General features: G+C 33.2%; 1 long non-coding RNA gene across 1 annotated transcript; it reads right to left on the bottom strand.

The window, feature by feature from the left end:
* Positions 1-1,432: 1,432 nt before the first annotated feature.
* Positions 1,433-26,826, bottom strand: LOC118202762 (uncharacterized). The gene is made up of 2 exons (XR_015038808.1): positions 26,573-26,826; positions 1,433-1,975 (listed from the first exon to the last, which is right to left on the bottom strand). It is a non-coding gene; the product is annotated as an uncharacterized LOC118202762 (long non-coding RNA).
* Between the last annotated feature and the right edge of the window lie 584 nt (positions 26,827-27,410).

Raw genomic sequence — 27,410 nt, 5'->3', positions numbered from 1 at the left:
ATCCTTTTTGCTGAATTACTACTGGCTGAAATCGGACAGATGTGATCAAATCAAATGACTGCTATTAAAACTTTTTGAGAAAAAATGACTTTTGCTTAGAATCATTACTCACGTATAGAAGCTTCAAAAAATCGTTAAAAAGGGTTGAAATAAGTACTGAAAGCGTGTACAATCGTCCCTTGTATCCGCGAGGTTTACATAACAAATTTTAAAAAGAAGAGAATTAGATTAACATCAAGTGACAATAGAAACACAAGAGATCAACCATGTCAAATAAATACGCTCGTCTTCTTCAAATAATCACAACCGTGAACCTCTGCATGTTCGTCCAAGTACGGTGTAACCAAGTACGGGGGATGTAAATTATGAGTGTACAAACGTATGCGTGTTTTCAGCTCATAAGTTTTCCCCCTCAGATTCGTGCACTTCTTAGTGAACACTCTGCTTTACGGTTTTAAATATATAGGCAGGGGATCGCTCTTATCTGCGATCAGAAATCATTTCTTTCTCATTCTTTGTTTCCTTACCTACATCCATTCGTTACATTTCCCTCCTCGGTCTTCAAGCATTCTTCCTATTTAAAAATAAATAAGACATGGCACTAAGTGCCATGCCACTTTTAACATAGCACTAATAACTTAGTGCCATGTTAAAAGAATTGCTTTGTTGTACAAAGGAATGATTTTTATTTCTGCTACTGTTGAAGTAGCATAGTGTGCTATAAACAGCAGTTAATTTTTTTCTCTTCCTTTTAGATTAAATATCTGTAATCCCTAAAAAACTGAGACCTTTTTTGAGATCTCGTTTTTTTTTTTTTTTTTTTTTTTTTTTTTTTTGTGTGTGTGTGTGTGTGTGTGTGTGTGTGTGTTCAAGGCACACAAAGCCTTTATCTACTTTTGAATAGCTGACGATAAAAGGAATTTGAAGAATGCTCATTTTAACTGATATTTAAAGGATAACTCTTTTCGTATGAAAAATAGAAAAGAACTGAGAGATATTTTAACATTATTTTCGAATTTCGCATTAGCTATTCTTTTGTGTCTTACTTCGGCTAATTTTAACCGAAACTATATAATTGTGTAGAATTCTAATGATTAACACACTGAACGAATTCATACATACTATCTCTGTACTTTGAGTTTTATTTCCAAGTTAATTAGAAATTCACTTTAAAAAAGGATTTAATTTAACATTACTTAAGGGTAATAAATCCGTTTAGAGGTAAACGAATCCGGTTAACAAAACAGTTAAATTAAGATGGTTTTGATAGCGCGATTTTGAAAAACCTTGATAAGTGATTTGTATTCAATTCAGTGATTTATATTTCTTTGTATGTTATATTTATTTATATTTGTGTTTAAAAAAATTATATGTATTGTCCTATATTTTCCTACTTTAAAAATATTACAGAACTATAATAAAATCTCGAACATACACAGACTGGAAAGCTTTTAATATTTCTATTCAGTTACCAATTATTCAATATCTAAAAACAATCGTATTACAAATATTTGCTTCATATTTTCATTCCAGAAGAATAAATATAAATAAAAAGAGCTACTGGTTTTACAAATGCAATTATTATTATTTCCAATAAAACAACATCACACATTTTACGAAATTTATAGTAAGATACACGTACTCCCGAAAACTACTGTAAAAAAGCGATCATCACTCCTACCAAACCATTACATTCACAAAAACGGCGAAAACAAAAATTCAATATCTAACACACAACGTTTTCTGAATTCTCATACTGCATCGAATGCTTTCCAAGAAATGCCCATCAGAGGTCTTCAGCTAGTGAGTTTCACTTCCTTCTGAAGCAAGAAACAGGGTTGAAGTAACATGGATGATATCTGATTTGGCGCTTCCTCAGGGCATTTAGAAGTTCCACATCACTTGGAGGCAGGGATAGCCGGTACTGTCTATCCTTGAGAATGTTCTCCAGGTATTGTTGGTATCCACTAGCCTTCTAAATTGAAACACAATAAGGCATATAAATAAAAATATAACAATAAACATAACAACATAAATCAGGTTGGTTAATTTTTTACATTAATGTATGGATAAGAATAAGTTAAGACTATCTATCTATGGATAAAAATAAATTTATGGATAAATCCAAATCTATGGATAAAAATTAATTTATGGATAAATCCAAATCTATGGATAAAAATTAATTTATGGATAAATCCAAATCTATGGATAAAAATAAGTTAAGACTTCTGTGTATCAGCTATGACTTCGGGATTTTAGAATTCACATTGGTCATCAACATGATAAAAGTAATATGTTTCTAAATAGAAGATAAATAATTCACTTATTAATTTAATTATAGTTATTATATTGACAATGAAATAGTTACAAAATCAAGACCGTATAGTTTATTACATAGATGGCTCTAAGTTATACTTAATTGATTAAGATTATACTTCATTAATTTTAAGAGACATTTAAAGGAGTCATACACGATTGAAATAAATTTACTCTTCCTAAGGTTATAAGTATTAGTGATAGAATATTTGTAAGTAAGAAAAGTATAAGAAATTTAAAGAAGTCATAAACGACTGAAATAAATTTACTCTGTGAGTGAAAGAATATTTATCAGTAAAGTAAGAAAAGTTGCTGTTTCTAAAGTAAAAAACTAACTTTTTTTGTGAATGTAAAACATTTTGAACAGACTACAATACATACAGTGTTTCTGAAAAATACAAATAACATTTTATTTTTTATTTTTTATGCAGCTCAAATACATATGATTCTCATAAATCGGTTATGGTTTTTATTAATTATTTTATAAAAAATTCCTCTATACAACAGTATTTGTTCTAGACCTCAGCACTCGACATTTTTAACAACTTTATTTAGACAGCTTTTTAAACATTAAGCAAAGAGATTTATATTTATCAGATTTTCAGAGCAATAAAAAAATCCCTTAATTTTAATAGTTCGAGAGGTAATTAATTAATATGTTCTCGAGATTTCAGTATTAAAAGTATTTTAGTAGTTGTGAATATTTATTACAAAACATTCTGCATGTAATTTAAGATAGTTTCTGGTGACAATTAATTATATCTTACTGGCTTCAAACTGCACTTGTAGTATTAAACAGAAAATGAGGTAGGCGAATTAAATTTACAAGTTAAATTTTTCTGATTTCGTAAGTTTCTAGAACTTGGTAATTTCGCTTATAGATTTCAAATCAAATCGTATTACTTTATCATATCACTTAACGAATAATTTCTGTGCAAGGCTTGATGTAAGCTGTAACTTGAAAATTTGTAGGAGGAAAACATTACAGAAAAATTTTTTAGATCTAGATTAATATCATACGTTTATGTGACGCCTACAATTATTTTCTAATTTATATATGACAGTAATATATTTCATCATTGTTTAACTTTCGGAAATAATCTAATATCATAAAGAAATGAGTAGCGATAAACTAAGGTAATAGTATCAAAATCTAAAGTCATCATAAACTAAGGGAATATTAGCATCCGTACTTTTAAATGTTTGGCTCATTTCCATAATAGGTACTTTGTTATAATTTACTAAAGCGAAAGCTGTCGTAGAGTTATAAGGTTTTTTTCCCCCACAGGAGATGTGAAAAATGGGCAGTGCTCTCGTCGGGACTCGAACCCTGAACCTCTCGAATACGCGCCAAGTATGCTACCGTTACACCCCGAAGGCATGCAGAAAGGAGGGAGAAAATACCTGATACTGTATATTATTCCGGCATATAAATGTGTTTTTACACATTTGCATTAGTAGAATTGTTTGATATCTTAAAATCCATTAACCTAAAATACATATAATGTTCTTCATAATATGTCCTTATACCTGTTGCTACAAAAAACAAGAAGACGAATTTATTTTAAAATTAAAATGCATTATGCAGTTACTCAGCAAGAAAAAAATATATCTCTGAATTTTCACTTTTCGTAGCTATTTTTCGATTCATTTTAGAATGTCAAACACTGAGATTTTAATGAAGTGGCCTAAATTGCAAACTAATACTAAAATCATCTTTATTCTCTTCGGAAATTAAGAAAAGAATTAGCGAAGGATTAGCGATCTTTGGTCTTCATGACGGAAACTAAATTACAATTATTATATCAGAATATATAATTTTACACAATTATAAATTTTACACTATGAATAAAAGAATCTAAATAAACATTTTAGTATGTTTGCTATCTTATTAATGATCACGAGTTTCCAACTTAAATTCAATAAATCTTTCCATATGATTAAGCCAGAAAATTATCACTTTAAACTTGTTTTCCATTTCTTATAAAAAGTTATCTGTTGTCATTTTAGTTTTATTCACAAAAAAATAATTGTTCACTTTTGTTAACGTTTCAATACACTAGCATTAACTGTATGACTAATTTTGAGTTCTAAACGTAATAATTCATTTTATTAATAAAATGCTAATAAAGTAATTTAAACATTTTTTTTTAATTTTTATCGCTATTTCCAAATTGTAAGGTGTTTCTCTCTCCTTACACTGTACCTTCGAGTGTAAAGGGAGGCTGGAAAGCATGCCCGACTAGTAATCGAAAGGTCCGTTGTTCGAATCCCAGAGAGGGCATCGCACATTTTCTACGTCTTCTGCTTCGAAATAAAATTACTAAGGGTTTTTACAGCGGCGTCTGCATCCACTGGCTCTCTGCTGGAAATCAAATGAGACCGTGGCTCCCAGACTGCTCTGGCTGGAATAGAATGGTTTTTACAGTGGCGTCCACATCCACTGGCTCTCTGCTGGAAATCAAATGAGACCGTGGCTTCCAGACTGCTCTGGATAGAATAACAAGTGGCTACCTTAAATGTCTTTCCTTTGATAATGGCAGAAAAATGCACCCCCCACTTGTAAAAAATGCTGTGACCATCCAGCTTCACCGGATCACATTATGAGATGCATCGGACTTTCTAAGGGGAACTTAACATCCGATTCCTCTATTATTATAGACTTTTTGGCGGTCAACAACCTTCTGGAGCTGATTTGACATATGTCAGATCTATCGAGAATAAGCAAAACAACAATAGTGGCGTTCAAGCTGAGAGGTTGAGGACGATAATTGGTCACGACCAGAATTTGACAATTTAAGTCCCCTCCTCCTCAGTCGTCCTTTAAATGGAAGAGAATGTAATGTTTTCTCCCTAATTTACTCATGCCTTCGTAGAGTAACTGTAAAGCACATCCAACTGGAAATCGAAAGGTCCGGAACTAGGATCTCTGAGGCATATTTTACAAGTGCACATCAGCGTCGCCACTGAGGGAGGGGTTTCGAAAATGGACATATGGGCTTCTATTGAGCTAATTTGTGAGGCTAAATCTTCGTGCATGTGAGCGTATGTTGCTTATGTTTTAATTTGCATTTGTTTCGCAGTTATAAATATATGGCATAATAGTAGAAAATGTCGAAGTACTTTCGTTTTCTGAGTTTAATTAATCGCTGACATTTCACTTTTGCGATTTTTATCATGCATTAATATTTGGATTGAATTTCCCGGCATATTATCTTTACATCAAGAAGATATATTCTTTACATCAAGAAAATGACTCAAGCTATGATTAGTCTCGAGTATTATACACTTACTAACACCTGTGGATTAAGAGAATTCAGGTGTACATATTTATTATTGAGCTGAGAAGGACTAAAAGTGTTACAATGAATATAGTGTTTTCTTCTTTCAGCGTTTGCATTCTTTCGACTTTTAAAGTATAAGATTCAGAATACATATTGGGTATGATCTGATTATATCCATTATTAACACATTAAAGTTATATGTGAATAAACTGAATATATTCGTTGTGAATAAGATAAATTCATTCTGTTTCATGAGTATTTCTTGTTTAGATCGTGCATTTAAGAATAACAATTATTAACTGTGAAATTTAATACAATAAATGTATACGAGTGCAAATTAGTAATCGTTACTTTGAATAAAATTCTGCATTGGCTATTATTATAGAACATCTTTTTCATACAGACGGCAATAAAATGTGCTGACTTCTATTTACGTATATAATTGGTGTAAGTATTTTTCTCATTGCATCATTTTATCTAAAGATAGCATTTGGGCTCAGATATTTATCACATATTTCATCTTATTTACCACGTATTAAGTAATATTTCACATAGATATTTTTAGGAGTATCCAACATGTGTTTGTGTTGATTTCAAATTCTTTCAAACAGGGAGTGCTTCACAATTGCTTATATTTGATCTAACTTCGCAATGAAAATTTTCAGAAGAAATCGGCAATGCTTTAATTATTTTGTACAGAAAATTCTAAGGCAAAATATTTTCAACCATCTTGCCTAAATCTTTAAGCACGCGAAAGGTCATGTTGACATGACAGAAATATTACTGGATGCTCATTGGTCCAACCTAAAGCCCCTCTCTACACAGATGTGCACTTGTGAAATATGTATCCCCGAGAGGGTATTGCGCATTTTTTACGTCTCCTGTTGAAAAGTAAAAGGCTACATAGTCTTTACAAAATATATTAAGTAAACGCTTAAAGTGCTAGTTTTTAGTCAAACTTTATTGTTGATGCAAAACTGTTCCGATATACTCAGATGCCAGTTCGCTAAACGCATGAAGACTAATAGAAAAGAAATGCTTAAACTTGTAAAAATAATTTGTATAGAAACATTAGCCTAAGAATAAAATATTAAAAGAAAGAAGACAGAACAGAAGCTGAAATTCGACAGCGAATTTGAAAATTATAACTTTTAATTTTGCTAATTTTCATAAATGAGAATTTTAACAATACGAACACTAAAAATGTACATTTTGAACATATCAAGCAACATTCTGGTTATTTAAAAATAGAAAAAGAAAGAAAGCAAAATAAATAGATGCACTTTACGCACAGCTTACTTAAATTATCATATTTCTATTTATTTTATGAATGACTACATAATTTGAGAACGTTCCACGACTCTCTTCACTTCTAACTACTTATTAAAGAAAGATCTAATTCGGTATTCGTTTGGTAAGATTATCCTTTTCAAAATTAACTGTACATCATTTCGAGGGAACATGACGGCAGAGTTTAACAGCCATAAAGAATCATTCATTTTGTAATTTGAGTAAATACAAAGCGAAAACTGGAACTCTCGATCTACATACGTATATACATAATGAATAAACTAAACGGCTATGTTGATTCCATATTCCCATTCTCGAAGTGAATCTTGATCTATTATTAGTTGAATTTTATAGTAAATTCATCTCTTCCGGGTTTGCAAGAAAAAGAGAGATCTTACTGTGCCAGTCCTCAACTCCTTTTAAAACATCTAGGCCTGTATAATTTTAAAGAATATGAATCTCATTAAAACTTTGGAAGGAAGGAATCCTGTGATGGAAATTAAAACTTTCATATTTAAACTTTTAATAACTCTTCAAACTTAATTATTCATTAGTATCTCGCGTAATTCCTTCATTTCCCACGAACCGAAAATAAAAGAAAGTTCTTTAAATTGATTTATCAAACATCGCCTCGAAGGGGTGTTGTACTACTGGCAAATTCTAATCTATAATCATTCAAACCGAAGCGTTCGACAAAATCAAACTTAGAGCATACGAAGTTTACATAGGGATGACTTACCAAGGTTGAAAGTATATTTAATTAAATCTGGGGCCTACAGGGAGGTGGAGAAATGGCGTCGTATATTATTTCATAACTCTGTTATGTTCGCTTTACAAACATACCAACTAAATGAGTCTGCTGTTTTAGCGAATATTTGATTGCCCACACTGGGGTTGTCATTCACAGCTTCAATCATTTTCTTGTGTTTGTTGATCAACAAACTTGCTCCTCCAATTGCTGCATGTGTGGGAGAGATCCTATAGTAAATTTGAAAGAAAAATAACTCTTGTTGTCAGAAAAGTTTGAGAACTATTAGTTTAATCAAAAGACTGTGGACTACCATGCTGAAAGTTTTTAATTTGTTTGATGCAATTGATGTGGGCCACGTCGGCGAATTATTTTTCCTCTTTCAAAGCAAATGCGTATTTGCCCTTTTGTAATGCAAGAAAACAATTAAACTAAAATATATTTCTTGCTTTATAAATGCTAAACGCAGTAATATTTTCTTAATTATCAACATTTTATACGGTATCCAGAAAGGCCATTAATCATTTTCTCTATTTCTTTTTTTTTTTTTTTTTTTTTCCCAAAAAATTAGCAATTTGGCTAAAAATCGCAACGCTTCTTTTGATTACGATTTTCTTAACATTCCGTGTGGTTCCTACGAAACATTTTAAGATGGTGTTGGTGTATTTAATTATGGCAAAGCACACGAGGGCTATCTGCCTAAAGGGAGGGATGCCTTTCGTGGAGGACTTTCTAAGGGAAACTGGCTCGTATACACGTTACACATGGGGAAAACCACGAAAACGCCCATGCAGCCAGCCCGTTCGCGGGATTCGAACCTCAGACCGAACTACCAGTGTTCAGCGTCTTTACCGCTCGGCCGCTGGTGGGCCATTTTAAGATGGATATATGCTTTAAGATAAAAATTACAAGAAAATTGCATGGATAAAATTTGACGATTACATTTTTCTACTTGAATTTCTGCTCCATATAAATTTGAAAGCATTCCATTTAACTATATTTTCTAATCAAATAGCATATTTTAAACATTAATAGACGCAAATGTTAGTTCCTGAATATAAAGTTACGAATTTTGTATTTAGTTACGCATTTTTAGTAGAATTCTAATTAAAATTGTTTTATTTCCTCGTGCAATGTAGCGCGTGACAAATTTTAAGGCAAAGTTATGCCGAAAAAGTAAAAATACTGCAGCACGTACATTTAACATTAAATAAAAGTTTATCTCAGTAATTTATATTTAATTTGACTAAATGTAATTGACTACTATGTTAGCTGTAACCATAATTCCTCTTGTTCTTTTCCAGAAATCACTAGAAGCAAAGAAATTACTAGAAATTTCTCGCGACCGATTAAAATGCTATGAAAAGCCAGAGAGAGAACATCTCAGCGTACTTGCTTAGTTACTATTTTTGCGATATGTTTTAGTTCCGCGCGAACTGAACTAGCTTTCTCTTTTCTTTTTGAACTGCGTTGTTTATCTTAACGTTTTTAGTAGTTTAAAGTATAGTTACTGGCTGTATTGCGTTCTTTGCTTTCTACTGATTATTAGTGCCTGATATTGTGAACACTTGTAAGAATATCGCTGAGGAAAATTCCAGCTTTGTCATATTTCTTGTGATAAGAATAAATTTTATTACCTTTTAATCGGACTTCTGCGTTCAATCTATTACGAACCCGTACGCATGCAACAGTATCTTAAACTTGCACTTTTATGCTTTTAAGTTATGGATCTTTTTCTAAACTGTAAACCAGGGCGATAAAATTTGTCTGCTGAGAAATGAATTCAACCTAAAAAATTCAACAAAAATTGACAAATGATGAATTTAAGGGTGAAATGTCCTAGAGACTTTCAGATCTGCTGAAAAAATATTTTAAAATGTCTTTCGAAAACAAAGGAATATAACTTTGATCTAAGAAAACTGCTTTAAAGCTTTTTCAATAGATACAAATTTTGTCACTATGTTTGAGAAGAAACACGATTGTTAATTATTAATATTGCTTACAATAATATGTTCATTTGCTCAGAAGTCTAATAAGTGTTTATTAAACAAGCAGGAAAAAAATTTCAGAGCAAGAAATAATATTTAATTATATTTCATAATATATATATAATTTACAGTAAAATATTTTGAATTATTTTCCTTTTGTTTCAGTTTACATTGGAGAGTCATTAAGTAATTTTTTGAAGCAGAAGAGATGAAAAATGAGCAATGCCCTCGCCGGGACTCGAACCACGGACCTCTCGACTTCGAGTCGAGCATGCTGACCACTAAACCAACAAGCCGGTACAAATACCTTCTATACTCCCCCTTTTAAATGGAGAGTGGAGTTTTAGGCGATCCACTCGCCAAATCCTGGTGATGAAGAATCATCATTCACCACATTTTAGTTCGGGCGCCACTGTAGAGACATTCGGTTATTTCGAAGTAGGAGATATGAAAAATGAGCAATGCCTTCGCCGAAACTCGAACCACGGACCTCTCAAGTACGCGCCGCGCGTTTTGACCACTACACCACGAAGGCATGCCAAGAAGGCGGGAGAAATAACTTATAATATAATAGCAACTAATTTCCTCATTAAATTAAATTCTTAATTTTGTGGTCAGTTTAATTACTGTAAAATGCTTTTTCGAGGTATATTTTCTGTATACTATTTTTATAGGCCTTTCAACTTTTAATTAAGTTTACTCACATCTTTTTCGTATAGGATATGCTTTAATCTACATACGGTCTGTTAAACCTATAGATTTATTATGCCATGAGTTAATGATTATGGTCTAAATAATTTTAGAAAATAATAAACTGGAAAGTATAAAAATTATCGAATATAAAAAAGGAAGCTTTAATTACAGATAGAATAAAATCAATGTATTATCTGGTATTATAAAACTGCATAAAAGAAAAGATAATAGGATCAAGTTTTAACCAAATAACATTTGATGCTTTTAAATTAATCAGTTTTAAGTGCCTATAAAGACTGGAGTATAAGGTTTCAGCATAAAGCATCTACAGAGTTCCGTGCTAAAATTCTGAAATGGAAAGGATAATCTGTACTAATTATAACCTAAAGACTAACAAAACTGCTTTCACATGTCATGAAAGAGCAGAAACTAAAAATAATGAATAATGTAGCCTTCACTCCCAAAGTTCACTTATTTCTCTATAAATAAAACTTTCGTTTAAAGAAATGCATCCGTATATATTGAACAACTACCTCGGAAAGATTGCTACCTGAGTTGGTTCATTTATACCATGTGACAGGGTACACAAACCTTATTCAAACAGGGCTTGTGAGTCCGCTTTCCTTGAGAATGATATAGCGTATAAGTCTGAGGGATAATTTGATCAGAATAAAAATGCCTTGCAAACATGTTACTCATGTCATGAGGATATTGACTACTTTCCCCCGAAAAGAAAATTAGTTTCTCCGCAAAACTTATTAAAGACCTGAAACTGATATAAAAAAATTTTAAATATGAAGGATGATAGGAAGGTACAGAGATTCATTTACAAACTAAGAGGTCGCGGCAAGTTTTCTTCTGGATGCATGAGCAAAAGCGAATTTAAAATTTACATTGCGCTAAGTCACATGATTACAGCATCATTGATTTAAAAAAAAATTTTTTGCTTTAAACAAATTAGTATTGAGTAAAGAGCCAATAACAGTAGTACTACAAAATGAATGCTTCATCAAATTCCTAGGGGCCCACCAGCGGCGGTAAAGTCGCTGAACACTGGTAGTTTGGTCCGAGGTTCGAATCCCGCGAACGGGCTGGCTGCATGGGTGTTTTCGTGGTTTTCCCCATGTGTAACGTGTATACGAGCCAGTTTCCCTTAGAAGGCATCCCTCCCTTAGGCAGATAGCCTTAGTGTGCTTTGCCATAATTAAATTAAATACACACACACACACACACATCAAATTCCTAGAATTTCATCAACTTTGTATAAATATTCGAGTACCGAGTTAAAATAAATAGTACAATGCTCAACGAATTCGAGATTTTTACATTCGGTTAAAACATTTTAGTACGCTTACAGAGATTGTTAGGCCTTTTTCAGAGAAGAAAACAAAAAAATCGACACCACCATCTCCGGGAATTAAACCATGAGTTTTTCAACTGCAGTTCTAGTCGACTAGATGCACAACAGCGCGTAAGAGGGGGAAATGGTATAATTCTTTACAAGACCAGCCGTACTTTTTTTAAATCACAAAGCAAACAAAAACATTAATTCAGCAGTTTAATTCAGGCTTTAATCATTATCCCTTTTATCCGAACTACAGTGACTTATGCTTGAGAATACAATTTAAAATAACACTATGAAAAGTTCGATTATAGTAAATGCTCAAACAAAGTCACAATACACTTATTCAGAAGAATAGGTAAGCACCAATTACTAACAAATGCTTGTGGCGTAATGCAAATAGCAATATTAAGAAAATGAAATTATAAGAATGCTTACCTTCCTTATTTATTTACCTTCTATTAAAACATTTCACAAAAAGACGAATTTAAAATTACAGGCTCCGATTTTATTTACACAACGAGTGTATTTCTTGTGTAAAATATAAATTTTCCGAAAGCACATTTATCACGGAAGAACATTGCCCTTTAATGGATAACAGAAACTAGTAAGAGTAATTTGAAATACAACGTATACCTTCTTATCCTTCTTCGTCAGAAGAAATAAATTATAGCAAAATTGCTGAAAAAATATTTTACCACTCGCCATCTTTAATTACGTGCATATTATTAGAACGTTGTTGCAGTAATTACCGAAATTTAAAACTGAGAATGCTTGTTTACAAAAAAGGAAGAAAAATGATAGATTTTTCCCCTTACAAATACGAGTAAGAAGGATTAGCAACGACGCTAAAATAACCTCATTAGATGTCAAACTGCAGGTAATTATCTTTCCTTCATCATCATTAGTTAGTCTTAAATTGCAATCCAAAGCCAGAAAGTTATACATTTCAAACCATTCTTAACATTTTATTGGTAAAAATTGTTATCTTATTGACAGTGAGATTTAATAAGGAAATGGTACATTACTAAAAACTCAAAGCTTTTTACTTTCCTTCTTAAAATCGTTTCTTTTTTAAAGAGTTTTCAGATGATTTTTACATTTAATTGGTTGAAATATTTTTACCAATAACTTCAGAGATTAACACTGGCTTCTCTTTTAAATAACTAAAATCTTCGTTCGGGAAATATTTCTCATTTTAAACAAATGTATTGCTATTTGTACGAGCAAACCTCATTTATTACACGTGAAAATTACACGTCCCGATATTAGACATAATTTAGAAGATATTTTTCTCTCATGAAAATTTGAATGCATATTTTAAAGCAAAACTGCTAAATAAAGAACAAAAATCTGTATTGTCAACTGAGTTTAAAACATAAATAAGTAACTGTACAGAAATAGAGAGGCATATAAACTGACTACCAATAAGTATTTGGACACCTATGATAGAAAAGAAAAACTAACATTATTCAAAATCAATAGTTGGTAGAGCCTCCACGAGAGGTAATTACAGCGTAGACCCTCCGGGGCATACTTTCCACAAGTCTTTGTATGACAGCTAGTGGTATTTTCTTCCACTCGGCTTGGAGAAGACATAGAAGTTCCTTCACCGATTTTGCACGGGTAGTGCACCCCTAAATTCGGCGATGCAAATCGTCTCAGAGGTTCTCGATAGGGTTCAGGTCTGGACTCTGGGCAGGCCAGTCCATTCGATGAACTCCATTGGCACCATACCAAGCCTTGGTTAACGTCGAAACATGACAACTGGCATTATCGTCCTGAAAGTAACAGGGGTCCAACCTCTAAAACTGCCACAACGTAGGAGGCACATTGTCATCCAAAATAGTGCAGTAGGCATCGGAGTTGAGGTTACCATGAATGGGGAGCAAGGGTCCCAACCCATACCAGGAGAAACACCCCCAGACCATAATTCCACCTCCGCCGAACTTAACTGTTGGCCCATTGCATTCTGGCAAGAGACATTCTCCAGGTAGACACCAGACCCAGACCCTGCCATCCGAAAGGTAAAAGGTGAACCTTGATTCATCACTCCAAAGAACCCATTTCCACTGATCTACGGTCCAATTTCGATGTGCTTTGCACCACATTAACCGAGCAGCGCGGTTGGACTTTGTGATCAAAGGCTTATGGATGTGCTTCTTTACGGATGGTATTCATTGAAACAATACTCCCGGATGCCTGTTGAAACTCCTCGCGGATGAGGGCCAGCAGTTGGGAGCGGTTCTTCCGAATTTCTCTGGACAGCACTCGTCGATCTCTATCTCCCAGTTTCGTTGGTCTGCCGACTCTGGGCACATTCCGACAATCACCGCTCACCTTCCACTTCTTAATCACATAGGCCGCTGTCGATTTTGGGTACTTCAGATGGCTAGATATGTCCCTTAAGGATCGGCCACATTTGTGATACCCGATAATTATAACTTTCTCGAAATCAGAGAGCTCCGAACTGCGAGGCATCCTGCATGCAACTAAAGCCGATGCTGTTTCCTACACGATATATACCGGCAGAGTCCGTGACGTACCTTAGGACCGCAGATATCGTCATTTGCATAGGTGTCCAAATACTTATTGGTAGTCAGTGTATTTATGCATACAAAAGCTTAACAACTATCCTTCTACTAAATACATAAATACACTTTATGTTTTTGTGAAAGCACCTTTATTGATCGTATCAAAATTCTTTTGTAGCAATTAAGAAACGTCTACCAGCTTTAAGAATTAGTTTACATTTTAATGACTTTCTTGTACAAACTGATCATATAGAAAGAAGCGAAAATATTTCTTTAATATGCTGATTATTTTTTCTTCAAATGTCTTTACTCAGCTGCAATAATAAATTATATTTATATTCGCTTTTATGATATCAGGAATCAATGCCAACATTCTAGTTATTTTGAATACGTTGCCCTTGCTTCTTCTACCTTATTTGCACGTTTAGGCTCGAAAAAGTACAAATAAAGAAGATCAGCGTCTTTTTTACTGCCATTTCCCTTTGCCATTTGTTGGCCTACTACAGTACTACGGTAACGACATTGTTCTATATTTGTCTTACTAAGAAGCATTAGAAACCTTGTGGCAAATAACAAAAGTAGACCAACTTTTAACTAATGGCTTTGCACAATATGCATAATACCTGCCAGGGTATGATCTCTGTACGAGTAATTAATATCACTTTGCCTGCGACAAAATGACCACTGCACATATGGGGTGATCGATGATTTTGACCATTACTTCTCTAACTGTCCAGGAACTTTCTTCTTCGCAAGCCTGCTGCAGGTAACTCATATGAATAAGCAAATAACATCTGTAAAAATCAAACATTCATAGCAATGAAAATATCTAAATAAAGCCTGGATAAATTCCTCCAGTGCAGAAGTTTTTACCATACTGCCAGCGTTGCATTTGTGCTCACCTTCTTAATCCGTAATTATGTTCTCTTATGTTTTCATTTGCATTTTGTAAATAATTCACTTTTTCACTTATTCTTGATCTTTGAATCGTTTTAAAGTAAATAAATCCCCTAGCGGCGCTTAAATAGCTAATACGCTTTACTGGATCAGCTGGACGGACCTACTCACAATTTGAATTAGCTCCAAAGTAAAAGACAGTGCTGAAAACAATTGTTCTGATACTACTATTAATAAATGAAAGGAACCTTTCTCAAACTTAAATGTTTCTAATAGCAGTAAATGATATGATTTGCCGCTGAATTTAACGCTATTTAATAATTTACAGAACATTGGTTCTCCAAATACCCACCGCAGGAAGAAGATAAATACTTTTTTCCTTTCAACTTACTTGTAGCTAAATATTTTACATAATCATTTCCATTATTCTGTAAGAAATCAGGTTTAGTTACGACTTTAAATTCAAAGATCTTTCTATCAAATATGTTACAAGGCTAGTTACAGTGATGCATTTAAATAACTACCTACATTAATATATTGCAGTTCTTTTTGGTCTTTGCTTTCCGTTAGATAGCAAAACGTAATAAATTTCACATAAAGCGTAAATCAAATTCTTTACGCCTTAGCGTTCTCATCTGATACTAATGAAAGAATAAAGTACAGAGCGGCAATTAATTTCCCTTAATTTGCATGTTTTTCGCAGCCTGGCTTTGGTAACTTTGATGAGGAGAAAATCATTAGATAAAAAAGTAAGATAACAAAGTTTTAAATTATAATAAAGCTAAAAAAGGGAATAAAAGGATGAAAGGGTACAAATGTTTGTCATAGCATTTACAGCAGTGAAAAGTCCTGCTTTGTGTTCTCAACTATATATTTTTTAAAGCAGAATTTGCTCACGGGAAGTGCTGTACTGCTACACTAACGTAGAAGACAGTCAATATTGAACTTCAGATCGGTTTAAAAACTCTTGCTAGTTCTGTATATTCAAAAACTACGATATCAGTTTAAATTAATTTTTGAATTTCTATATGGTCCTCCATAAAAATCCTTAGAGGGAAGTTAGACAGCCAAAAGATAAATTTCTGACGAAATTTAGCAAAATTCTAAAATTTCAGAAGTGACAAAACAACGCTACATCGCCAAATATAATTAAATTTCCAAATGTTTAATCATCGATTTACATTGATTAGGCAGCTATCTGTTTATTACTGAGTGATTATAATTCAGCAGAATCATTTTTTGTACTTTTTTGGCTATAGCATACATAATGATGCAGTTCATAGTATTCTAATTGATGCAGTTCTTTCACACTGTTTCATCGGAAACACTTCCTTAAAGTTTCACAAAATTTGCACATTAAATTGGCTACTTATTGGTTATCAAATTAGTTATTTATTAGTCATGTATATATGTCTACATAAAAGCAAATTGCAACTATAGTTTATAAGGTATTTCTCCCGCCTTCTTAGCGTGCCTTCATGGCGTAGTGGTCTGCATGCTGGGCGCGTATTCCAGAGGTCTGGGGTTCCTATTCCCGGCGAAGGCGTTTCTCATTTTTCATCTTTCCTGATTCCAAAAATCCTAATGTCTCTACAAGTTGATTTCCTTTTAGTAAGCAGACTGCAGCATTTTATAATTCTCTAACTAGTACATTTACTCAATGCGGTCTATGTAGCTGATGTAAAATCTAGTACTGTTTTAATCATTTCTTCTGTGTACCTCATCCGTGCTATACAAAGTGATTAGAAAATATCTAGAAAAATGTAGAAGGGAGTGAAATAAGTAAATTTCGTAACAGTATATGGAGAAATGCCGCTTTGATATGATACAAAGTGTTGTTGAATGGGAGATAAAAGCATTCTGCTAGCGTGAATGTTCATTCCTTATATGAACTTCAAGCAGTATACATCGCTCACGAACGCGGAGCAGGCCGACATGCATTTTATCTATAGGACTGTGATTAAAACGGAACAGCTACTCACAGGAATTACAAAGAACGATTCCCGAATCTACGAGAGCTGCTCTGTTTTCTTCAGCAGCCCCATACATAAAATACATGCCGACTCGCCACAATACACATCGCCCAAATTTCGCACGAGGAATGATGATTTACACCAGCAGAATGCTATAACTAACGTTTCAGCGGCGTCCTATGCCATTTCAGTGTGCTATTTTCTCTCACACATTCGATTACGAAATCTGCTTCATTTTTGCCAAATATTTTTGAATCACTCTCTCTCTATATATATTTAATCTATAATCAAGTTACTGGTGAGAAACCAAACGTGTTTGTATGTGAGTGTCATTTTCTTTTAATCAATTAAACTGCAATAAGTAGTATTTTTCTAAAATTATATGATGTCCAGAACTTTACTGAATTATTGAGTTCGTGTAGACCCCTTCACGAGCCGTTATAAAAGTGTGAATAAACTCTAACTGAAAACATATAATGTTGCTGACCACAGTTAATGAATAAAAATAAACGAATGAGACTCATAAATGAATACAGCATGCAAATTATCATTCTGCATGTATTTATTCTTTGATTGTTTTATAATTTTGTTCTAATAAACCATCATTTGGGGATTTGCGAAATACCACCTGGAAGTTCTGGTAAACCGAAAAATAGTATCAAACCACAAATATAATTATATTTTACACATTTTCTCTCTCTAATTTTAAAGAGTAGAAAATGTGTCTATTAAATAATTGACTTTGTTTATACATACACAAAGCTTTCTTTTATATAGTAGTAAGTGTGAAGAAAATGTTACGCTTTATTAAAATGACTACTTCTAACACTGAATGCAGAAATTTGAAACTGGGAAAGAAAACCTGCAGTTCAAAGACTCATATTCAATTTCCGAGCAAGAAAGTGTCTTAACATCCGTCAGGGCAAATGGTGTTGTTGTTGATGCGACTTAATCTCACTTTTCTGACAGTAACATCAAAACAAGCTCACGATATCATTGTGGCAAGATTTACGAGATTGCGTCTTTCGTTGGCAAGAGCCTTGAACAGCATACAAGTGGCAGTACGACTTTACTCAGTTCGGCCCCTAGTTTTGATGGAGAGCACCCCGGGGGATCCGAGGGTCTCCTACCCCTTTCCTTTACCACTAACCTCTCGAGAAGACATTTTACTCGCCGCATATTTAGAGTGCCTCCTTGTATCAAAGACACTATTCACTTACAAACATCGATGCCTTCTCCGGGATTTGAACCTGGGACTTTCGGTACTGTCAGCCTCGCTAATCACTATCCCGGTTAGGAAACGTCAGAACAAATAAATGTATATTGATGGTCTAAAACACTAGCACTTAATTTTCGTTAATTAATCCTTGAACTCAAAATTTCTACATACATTTTACATACAACAGTTAATTCTTAGTGGTTACAGTATTCGACATAAAACGAAAACATACTTGCACGTGAAGTGAAAAATGTACGCTAGTCGAATTCCTAACCTTTATTCTATTAAATTTAGTGTCGAGGAACCTAGTGAACTGCTAAGCGAATAATCGCTTAAGTCCGAGAACAGAAACGTAAACTCAAGAAGGGTTAATTACCCTTTATTTGCTCAAAAAAAAATTAACAGTCTGCCCCTTTCTCAGGGCGTACAGCAAAGCCTCCACTTGGGCTCAAACTCAAAATTTAAGAAATAAGAACTAACTAATGACTAATTAAAGAGATTTAGCTGAAGCTAGCACAATTCTAAACTAGTTGTTCCGTAATATTAATTTAGCAGCGAATTTTGTAGAGACATTAGGTAACTGTTTTTGGAAGAAGGAAAGATGAAAAATGAGGAATGCCTTCGCCGGGAACCGAACCACGGACCTCTGCAATACGCGCCCAGCGTGCAGACCACCACACCACGAAGGCACGGTAGGAAGGCGGGAGAAATACCTTATATACTTCCCCTTTTAAAGGAGACTGGGCTTTTTAGGGGACCCAATCACCCAATCCTGGGTGTGGAGAATCATCATCCAACACCCTTTTAGTTCGGGAGCCACTGTAGAGACATTAAGATTTTTTGGAGGCTGGAAAGATGAAAAAATGAGCAACGTTTTCGCCGGGAATCGAACTAAGGACCTCTGGAATACGCGCCCAGCGTGGAGACCACCACACCACGAAGGCATGTTAAGAAGGCGGGAGAAATACCTTATATACTCCCCCTTTTATAGGGCGACTGGAGTTATAGGGGACCCAATCGCCAAATCCTGGGTGTGGAGAATCATCGTCTACCACCCTTTTAGTTCGGGCGCCACTGTAGAGACATAAGGTATTTTTGGCAGCAGGCAAGATGAAAAATGAGCAAAGCCTTCGACGGAAATCGAACCTTGGACCTCTGGAATACGCGCCCAGCGTGCAGACCACTGCACCACGAAGGCGGGAGAAATACCTTTTTCCACTTTATTCCACATATGCCAAATAGCACTCATGTCAGAGGACTAAGCTCGACACAGAAACAGTATCTTGGAATCATATTCTTTAAATAAATTTTATATCAATCGGGAGCGTTGACAAGGTGTATTGTGTTGTTGAATGTGGCCATCTACAGCATGGGAAAATTCCGGTTATAAGCCACTATATAATGTGCAAAGACGTTAAGTAAGCTGTGATGTAGAGAGCTGTTCCCAGACATATCAAAGTACCTACTGTACTGCAGTAAAATATTATACAGACCAAAATTCCGTGGCTTTTTTTAGCTTCAAGAGTTATCATTTGGCATGATGGATCTATGAATTCGTTCTGTCTGCTCCGTACTCTGACCCTATCACGGGCATGATGAAGTAGAAAAAGAGAGTTATTGGAATAACCAGGTTTTTTTTCCTCATGGCATAAAGGGAACACAGAGAAACTGATATCTTTATCAATGATAGCATAGACATCCTTGACGATCTCCTCCTATCAAAAAGCCTTCCATTATAAAGTCAATCGTGTTGTGCATTTGGATATGCTTTGAGATTCACTTATTGTAGTCAGCTACGATAAGACGATTTGTGCCATCCACCTTTCACCTCTTTCGTTTACCAAACTTTACCGACCAAAATGGTCCTTACTGTCTGAAGGGGTTTTGCTCAACTCTCACTCTCTGAACATCCAAATTACTATTGCATAAGAAATGCTTAGAATATTAGTTCTTTCAAAGATGTTGGATCCGAGTCTTTTTTAATTCAAGATCGTGCCTCTTTTAAGGTCACTCGAATCTTTTCTCATGCCTATTTTCACACTAAACGCATTGACAACTAAGCCTTCTCGAGATAAGCGTGGCTTGTGTAAACAATTCCTGGCTATTACTCCACTGTACTTCACAGGCACACTAGGTGTCTTTCTAATATTTTGGTTAGTCGGTGTTAACCAAGAAGAGACATTATAATGAGCTCTTTACATTTATAATGAGCAAATTTTTAAGGATGTGTTAAAGCAAGTTTAAAGGCTTCTGGTGGCAGCCATTACGGAATTTTCCTGCGGGTCTTAGTCATATGCTGAACTTCATTATGTGATTGAATCGAAGAGTGACTCGAATCGAGAGTTGAAGTTTTCAATGTGACTTTTCTCGAAAACACGTGAAATTGAATTGCATTTGGAAAGTAAATAAACTAACATTTAGTAGCGTAATTTTTATAGTCTTTATTTTCAATAAGAAGGATTATTAATTTGATTAGCAGAATGATTTCATCTGCCTTTTACAACCATAAACAAGTGTCACTCACTTGAATATGTGCTTCTCTAAATTCTCGGTATTCTTTGCTTGTAATTCTACTTGAGCTTTTGCTGAAATTAATTGACTGAAGTCTTTTGAACTCGAAGATTCATTTGATTTATTATCTATTCAACCTATTAATATTATTGTTTTAATGCATTCGACATAAAGAAGATATCGACAATTAGGGCCACAGAAAAATCTGATAAGGACTGAACATATTGTAAAGCTGCCATCATTTACGCAAGATACGCTTGCCATATTTATTATAAAAATTCCAATATTCTATAGAACTATCGTTGCTGAGTATATAGGAGCCATAATCGATAATCGATCTGAACTCCTGCAGTGAAATGCGTTAAGTTCTGATTCCCTTCCTAGGAGGTAAAACGTTGCAATATAGTACTGAAAAACTCGTGAATTTTGATAAAGAGAAACAATGCTACTGGCAACTTTAAAAAGAAGCTTGCTGAATTTGATGCATACATAGCCCTGAATTAAAAAGTACAGTGTTTTTTTTTCTTTTGAATGGAGGGCACAGGACAGAGGCGTTGGCCACTACTAAAGCTGGAATGCCAAACCCCAAAAACGATCATGTAAAAGAAATAAATTGATGGCTCTGTATTAAAAAACTGCCATTAAACAGGACATATCTCACTTAGATCTTTTGTATCCAGAGAGATAATCTTATGCTCTATTTCTAGTGCAAGGAAGTAAATTATACTCATAATTCCAGTGCAGTAAATATCCTAACTCCTGCTTTGTATGATACTCTAATAGAGTCAGAAATAGGTTTTCAAGTCTAAAAATTTGAAAAGGATCTAGAAATATCGATACCGTAACAGTAATTACGAGGACATTTCTACAGAAATCGAATTCGAATCTTTCATTTTGTTCGAAACGTCGAGTGTTTTGTTAGTTAAAAAAAACTAAACCTTACCTACATCACTAAGTTCTAGAAGACCAAAATGTCTTGTCGTGATGGCCAAGGACTGATGTTTGAATTTTAACTTCTAAATAAGTGCAAAAGCATTTATTTTCCTTTTCAATGTTAATAAATTCCACTTTATTCTTATAGCCTTTTCGTCAAATATGAAAGAAACTTTGAGCTTTGCTCAAAATACACACTACGAAGACCGTCACTGAAACTGGATCACTGAATCGATTCTGATCTAAAAGCTTTTGAATTACAGGTAATCTACAAGTGGACATTGCCAAATTTTATTTCTGTCGGGAATGTAATAGTAGAAAAGGTCAAACTGAATTATAAAATATATTTGTAGGGGAAAATACTGCCCAGTACAGAGAGTTAAATGTAATAAGCGAAACTTAATGACTAAAGAAATATTGTTTACCTTCGCTTCGTAAAAGATGAGTCGTCTTTTAAATTGTAAATCTATGAATATAGAAGTAGGTAGATTCTCTTACTTAGAATGAATGTTTGAGCAGTTAAAAAAAGATTTTTACTAGACAACAAAATAGATAACTTTCAGAAAACTTATGCTGTAGCCTAGCTTAAACGAAGTAGAGACGCATTTCAAAACAGTTGCAATAATGTTTGGGGAAGTGAGAAATCTGAAATCTAGAAGAATTGTGTGGAGGATTTGATTTCGTCCTAAGGAACCTTAGATTAAAGTAATTTGCTCAAGTTGCAATTCCATCACTGAAATTTGTATATTTACTAAACGTTTGGGAATAATTAAAATTTAATATAATAATTAAAAATAATTTAAATTAGCACAAGAAAGTTTTTTCTTAATATTGTCCATGTAGTTAAGATGTACAGTGGATAATGTGACCCAAATATAATATATGACATCTGTTGTGCTTTTATATTAGAGACTTAAGTTGGTGCCTACAAAGAAAAACACTCATTAAGATAAAGGTATGATTTGTTATAATTTGAATTAAATAAAATGCAGCTAATTAGGATTCATTAAATCACCATATTTGAAAAGCTTAGTACAATAAAAAATTGTATGAGCATTTATTTTAACTACGTATTTAACTTCTTACGATTTCTTGGTTTCTTTAACTTTCCATGCGATAGTGATTGCATTTAAATGTCAAATTTGGATTTCGTTATGTGAAATATATAAGATTCGCCCATATTATGAAAAAGAGGAAAAATTCATTTCTAAATATTCTACCATTTTGTACTAGGTGGCAAAGGGCCGAACAAGAACCTCGCGGAGGCCGCAGGTTCCCCACCTATGAGTTAGACTATAATAAACAAGTTGAAATACTATATCATGCACTCTAAGAGCTTAATACTATTATTTATCTAGTTATTCAATTTCACCATCTGAGTTTTATTAACTGATTAACCTGAATCATGAAAGTGAGAGCATTTTAACACATTTTCAGTATATTGCCATGCGTATAATTATTTGATATATTTTTAATTATTCATATAACTAATTTTTGCCTTCCTGAGCAATACCTATTGCGAATAAAATGACGTTTTTATACTTAACAAAACCTCAATTTGAGATTTTCATGCCATCGGCTGTCAGCGCAATGATATGAATTTCTAAAAATATGACTATTAGATTGAAAACCGTTGAGTAATAAGCATAATTTTGCAAAAAATCTTTTTAAAGGCAGAAGCAAGATTCACAGATTATGTAACAGCTATTTATTATTAACTAAAACGCTTGCGTGTTCACTGTGTTTTACGCCTTTTTGTTAGGAATTTTGATGAAAAAAACGGTGGCATATTGCCTAATGTATAAAACAAAAACCCAATTCTGCTTTAAAATGCTTTTAAAATCTATTTAAATTAGGTTACATCTTGATGACGCTAAATTTAAAAATGACTTCAACTGATTAGAAAACTAAATATGCGAACTACCTTATTAGATTCCACTACTAATTTCTTAACCGACTGCGTTCTGCTTCAAAATAAATGTTAACAGTTGATTTTTCTTTTAGTTTATAAATAAATATTTTAGTAATTAATTGAGGGTTATACTAGCATTGCACTAAGACTAATACATCTAAATAATTTTGTACGTCTTACTGGGTTTTAAACTAGAGTTCTTTGTTCTTTGTTACGCGATTTAAAGCGTTTTATATTACTTATCAGATGCCACGATATGCAGCTGGAAACAATATATGTTCATCAAACAAGAATGAAATAAAACAATCTATTACAACAATTAATTAATCAAATATATAGAAAAATTAAAAGCAATAATGTGTTAATAATAGCATCAATATATCAAATACAACACTATATACCTTAATCTTCATTCGATCTTCTCTGGGCCCACCTGCGGCCGAGCGGTAAAGTCGCTGAACACTGGTGGTTCGGTCCGAGGTTCGAATCACGCGGACGGGCTGGCTGCATGGGTGTTTTCGTGGTTTTCCCCATTTGTAACGTGTATGCGAGTTAGTTTCCCTTAGAAAGTCCTCCACGAAGGCATCCCTTCCCTTAGGCAGATAGCCCTAGTGTGCTTTGCCATAATAAAATACGCCAACACCGATCTTCTCTGAAATTGGTTGAATATTTTTACAGGTATTTTACCTTTGCTTTACCTCAATTCTGCTTGCATGACATTTAAAATGTTTGTCACATTAGACTGCAGAGATTAAAGTTCTTCTCAGAATGAATTTATACCTTTAAATTACTTAAGTTCACACATACTGTGAAAACTGAAATTTTTAAAATAAAGATGCACTTTTGAATAAGTAACTATATTAGTTTAAGGTTTTGGTAATGATGCCCCGACTGCTAAGATTATTAGGCGTATACTATTCTAAGATTTGCTTAGAATCTCATAGTTTTCATAAAAGTATAATAAACAAAATTAAAGAATTAAAGAAAAGCTTTTCAATTAAAAATATGTTTAGAAATAACTGTTTGATAGGCAGACATGCTATCTATTTTACAACTATTATTAGTATTACTATTTTTTAAATTTTGATAAACTTCTAATTATCCAACAAAGAATTAAAATATGAATATTAAATTTTCAGGGCATCAGAATTAAAAAATGTTTCCTATAAATAAGTTTCAAGACTTTGTAAATTAAATTTTGAGTCTGAATACTTACGTCACAGTGTATGAACTTATTCACATACTTGAAAACAGCAATATTGAGTCATATTCATTACTACTAATTAAAATAATGAATATTTCAAGCACAACAGTTTTTACAAATACGAACATCAGTTAAAACTCATCAATTTATTGGATTGAAATTTAATTTGTAATTAATGATTACCTTAAATTATTTATTTATGTATGATAGAGTTCTTTGTGACTGATCTCGCTGTAACCGAACTTCCGCATCTGTTCTCGCTGTAACCGTGACTTTGGTTAGCGACCGAAGTTCATTAACCGAACTCGTCTTTAGCCAGCTCTAATCATGAATTTCTCTTTTCGCAAATCTAATTTCGTTGCAAAGGAAAAAAAACAGTTTACGCTACTCAGAAACAAAACTCGTCAAGAAAATGAAATAGTTGCTAATAACAATTTTGTCTGTTTTTAAACTCAGTCTGCAGTTAGAATTGTTATCTGTGTCTTTTGCATCGTGGTCACTTCGTGTGCATAGTTTCACCTTCTTTAACTGTCACTCCTTCTTTTAATTTTCACTGATATGAAATTGATGAAACCAATAAAAATGGAAACGGAATAATTAACATACGTTAATTACGGAATAAATACATACGTTAATTATTGAAATGAAGAATGAGATACATTGAAATGCCAAAACATTTATCAGCCTTTCATACTATCTCTATAAAGAATATTATAGTAGTTTTTCTTGAAGAAAAACTTTAATTAAAAATTAATGAAAATTACTAATTACATTAAGTAGATAAATCTACATTTAATAAATATTTATATCCATTATATTTAATGACTTTTCAACTGGTTTACAATAGGAAACGTTATATTATATTCTTTCGCGGATTAAATGACTATTCGATTATCTAGCCGAAAATCTCCTACAGACCCGATAACAGGAAGTACACCGTATTTTCCCTAAGGCACATTTCATAGAATTAAACTTTTTGATGCATGCTGAAATTTAAATTTTATATACATGTCATATGCATTTCAAAATTTTAAAAGTACTTAACTGAATTTGCTGCGACTTATGGAGGGAGTCAGTGAAAGGTGGGAGTCACATTACTTTGAAAGCATATTTAATATTTTCTATAAAAGCATATTTAATAATAATACTAAGCATATTGATAATTTCAATGTGATTTTGCTAAAAAATAGAATGTTAAAGAACAAAACATACACTTTAAAAGGTATTTGAGATGATAATCACCATATTATTTGCTTTTAAATTTACTCAAATACATTCAAAGTCAAAACACTAGTTGCTAACTAATATATTTTAAGCACAGATGCTCAAGATAATACTGAACAGATTATTGTAATATTTGATTTATACAGGCTGCAGTTTCTAACTAAACGTAGCATTTAAGATTTTACTTTTATTTAGTGTAAATGCTACGTGATGAAAATATAAGTTATAATGTGATGAAAATATTTTTATTTATCTAAACTATGAACTGAATTTTAGTATGAGTTTTGTATATAATTTTATGTCACTATATCATAACTTTATTTTTTAATCTGAGCTTTATTTTTTACCTACGGAATCATCAAAAAATTCGGTAATTTTAGATAAAATAAAATAATCCCGTTTTTGATTTATTTAAAATATGAACTGAGGTTTAGCGTGAATTATATATGGTGTTGTTAATTTTATGTCATTTAATGTATAATTAGAGTTTTATTTTTTACTTACCGAATCATCAAAATATTCTCTGGCGGCATGACTTGCTCCTTGAGCTTCCAGTTTGCCAAAATTCGAGAGAAGGAGCAAGCCAATAGTTAAGAGAAGACTCAACAAGTTGATGGGAAGCATGTCTTGTGTAGAGAAATCGGCAGAGAAAACTTCTGGAAAGCTGGAGCTCACGCTGGCTTCGAAACTCGGTCTCTTAGGAGCTGACGATGCTGAAATCTGCGCGGACAAACTTTTATGCGCTTCACCAAAGGGGAGCGAACAGACCTTTATATAACACATTTGTTTCAACATTGGGCGGTGATGACGTCATTCTTGTAGCCGCGCCCCTCGCCATGTTTGGAAGATAAAAGGGGGAAAAAAGTAAATTATTTCGCTTGTTAAACTTCAAGATAAGTGTTTCCGGATTAAAAAGCAGGAAGGATTAAACTACTGAGAAACGATGTATTTTAAAGACCAATTAATCTTTCGTTATTTTAATTAAAATGATTTAATATTGTGATTTATTTTTTGAATTTTTTTCCCTGAAATAAGCCTAGATAAGAATATGCAGAATAATTGCAACGCTGATGAAATGATATAATATTTTTTTTCTCGGCGCATCAGAAAAAACATATGTAATTATCTCACTTCCATGTAGTATTATTTTTTTTATATTCCCACCAAAAAAAATAGAAGAATAATCCCACTAAGTTAATATTGATTTTATTTAAATGTTAAAAATAGATGCCAGTGTTAAGATGTTATAACTATTTAAAATTTTTAGGAAATAGACACCGCGTAAAAACAAATTTCTTACCAGTTATTCTTTACTCTATACACAGGACTCAACGTTTTGACG

Source organism: Stegodyphus dumicola, chromosome X1 (assembly GCF_044657685.1).
Source record: "Stegodyphus dumicola isolate Sdum_Otavi_A_Nest chromosome X1, ASM4465768v1".
Classification (NCBI taxonomy): Eukaryota; Metazoa; Arthropoda; class Arachnida; order Araneae; family Eresidae; genus Stegodyphus; species Stegodyphus dumicola.
Note: the sequence above shows the minus strand (reverse complement) of the source record. Positions and strands in the feature narration are given on the sequence as shown.